We start from the raw sequence: 3,300 nt of genomic DNA, 5'->3' as shown, positions 1-3,300 counted from the left end.
AATTTCATGTATTATTGGAGAAAATAAAATTAAAAAAGCTTTGTTGGATTTGGGAGCAAGTGTGAATTTACTTCCTTATTCAGTTTATGAAAAACTTAATTTAGGAGAATTAAAACCCACTTCTGTTACTCTCTTACTGGCGGATAGGTCAATCAAAATACCTAGAGGTATTGTAGAAGATGTGTTGGTTCAAGTTGATAAATTCATATATCCTGTAGATTTTATTGTTTTGGATACACAACCAATAGAAGTACATAATGAAATTCCAGTAATATTGGGACGACCATTTCTAGCAACTTCAAATGCTTTAATTAATTGTAGAAATGGAATAATGAAATTGTCTTTTGGAAATATGACTCTAGAACTTAATGTGTTCAATTTATGTAAACAACAAAGTATTAATGAAAATGAATATGATAATGAAATTGAAACAATTGTGGAAGAAAATATATAAGAAGAAAACTTAAATCAACAATCTGAAGTTTTTTCAATAGAAAGTTTTGAGTCTAAAAATAATTTTAAAAAAGATGATAATACAAAACTTGAATTAAAAGTTTTACCATTAGAATTGAAATATGTATTTCTTGGTGAAAATAAAACATTTCCTGTTGTAATTTCTTCCATTCTTTTGCCAAATCAAGAAGAAGATTTGATTAAATTACTTAAAAAATATAAAAATGCAATTGGATGGACTTTGAAAGATATAAAAGGTATGAATCCTTTAATTTGTATACATAAAATTCACTTGGAAGAAAATGCTAAAACATATCAACAACCACAAAGAAGGTTAAATCCACATATGAAAGAAGTTGTTAAGAATGAAGTATTAAAACTATTAGACGCTGGAATTATCTATCCAATTTCATATAGTAAATGGGTAAGTTCAACACAAGTAGTACCTAAAAAGTCTGGCATCACTGTTATAAAAAATGAAAAGGGAGAGTTATTACAAGCTATGATTCTATCTAGTTGGCGTATGTGTATTGATTATAGAAAATTAAATGATGTAACTAGAAAAGATCATTTTCCACTACCATTTTTAGATCAAATTCTAGAAAAAGTAGCAGGAAATTCTTATTACGGTTTTCTTGATGGGTATTCGGGGTATTATCAAATACCTATATCATTAGAAGATCAAGAAAAAACTACTTTTACTTGTCCTTTCGGAACTTTTGCACTTAAAAGAATGTCATTTGGTTTATGTAATGCTCCGGCTACTTTTCAAAGATGCATGTTAAGTATTTTCAGTGATATGATTGAAGAATATGTAGAAGTTTTTATGGATGATATAACTGTTTTTGGAAACTTATTTGAAAATTGTCTTAAAAATCTAGAAGAAGTATTAAAAAGATGTGAAGAAAAAAATCTTGTTTTAAATTGGGAAAAATGTCATTATATGGTTAAATCTGGGATTGTTTTAGGACATGTGATATCTGAAAAAGGAATTGAAGTTGATAACGCCAAAGTTGATGTTATTGATAATTTAACATCACCAAAAACGGTCAAAGAAGTTCGATCATTCTTGGGTCATGCAGGATTTTATAGAAGGTTTATAAAAAATTTCAGCATAATATCTAAACCAATTTCAAATCTTTTAACAAAAGATACACAATTTGAATGGACTCAGAAATGTGAAAATGCTTTTAAAAAAATTATTAATCTTTTAGTTACATCACCTATTTTACAACCTCCAGATTGGTCTTTACCATTTGAATTAATGTGTGATGCAAGTGATTTTGCTATAGGAGCTGTGTTAGGACAAAGAAAAGAAGGAAAACCTTATGCAATCTATTATGCTAGTAGAACCTTAAATAGTGTCCAAATAAATTATTCAACTACTGAAAAAGAATTACTTTCAGTAGTATTTGCAATAGATAAGTTTCGATCTTATTTAATTGGTTCTACTACTATTGTTTACACCGATCATTCTGCCATAAAATATTTATCAAATAAACAAGATGCTAAGTCAAGATTAATACGGTGGATTTTATTGTTACAAGAATTTGATATTATAATTAAAGATAAAAAAGGAAAAGAAAATGTTGTAGCCGATCATTTATCTAGAATAATGACTGAATCATCTCATAATGAAATACCAATAAATGAAAATTTTCCAGATGATCAGTTGTTTTATGCTACTATTATGCCCTGGTTTGCTAACATTGTAAATTTTCTTGTGACAAATAAAATGCCTTCTCATTGGAATTCACAGGATAAGAATAAATTCTTGATATAAGTTAAAAAATTTTATTGGGATGATCCTTACTTATTTAAGTATTGTCCTGACCAAATTTTTCGACGATGCATACCCGACAATGAAGTAAGTAATGTTATTAAATTTTGTCATTCTGAAGCATGTGGAGGTCATTTTTCATCAAATAAAACAACTACAAAAATCTTACAATGTGGATTTTATTGGCCGTCTTTATTCAAATATACGCATTTATTTTGCAAATCTTGTGAAAACTGTCAGAAGATGGGATCAATTTCAAAACGAAACATGATGACTTTAAATCCAATCATAATTATTGAATATTTGATAGTTGGGGGATAGATTTTATGGGTCCATTTCCATTATCTTTTGGATATACGTACTTTTAGTCGCTGTTGATTATGTTTCAAAATGGATTGAAGCAATTGCATGTAGAACTAATGATCATAAAGTTGTTATAAAATTTTTAAAAGAAAATATTTTTAGCCGATTTGAAATACCTAGAGCAATAATTAGTGATGGGGGAAGTCATTTTATAAATAAATCATTTTCTTCTTTGTTAAGAAAATATGGCATTACACATAAAGTTTCTACCCCATATCATCCTCAAAGTAATGGTCAAGTTGAACTTGCAAATAGAGAAATTGTTGAGGATCGAAGTTGAGTTTAGAGGGGGGGGTGGGTGAATAAACTCTACTCATTTTTCCTTTCTTTTGATGAGGTACTAAAATCCTGTTAGAGATAGTAGTTTATCTTGTTGCGTATACCTTCACCTAGATTACAATTATAGGTGCGGAAACAATCTGATGAAGTAAGTGAAAGACAATAATAACAGTAGGCAGTAGTTGTTTATGGAAGTTCGAAGATGAAATCTTCTACGTCTCCCCTTCTCCTGTTTTCAGAAGGTATAACTAAAAGACTTTGGATATTACAGTACAACTCTTGTACACACCCACTTCAGAAGGACTTACACCTTTGCCTACTGAAACTCTTAGTTACTCGACTCAAAAAGAACGTGATACAAAAGGTTCTGAAAAGACTCTTTTCAGATTACAAGCTCTTCCTGATAAAGTATAAGTGTTGTAAAA

Source organism: Primulina tabacum, chromosome 2 (assembly GCF_025594145.1).
Source record: "Primulina tabacum isolate GXHZ01 chromosome 2, ASM2559414v2, whole genome shotgun sequence".
In the NCBI taxonomy this organism is placed as follows: domain Eukaryota; kingdom Viridiplantae; phylum Streptophyta; class Magnoliopsida; order Lamiales; family Gesneriaceae; genus Primulina; species Primulina tabacum.
The sequence above is the reverse complement of the archived record's forward strand: the minus strand, read 5'-3'. Positions refer to the sequence as shown.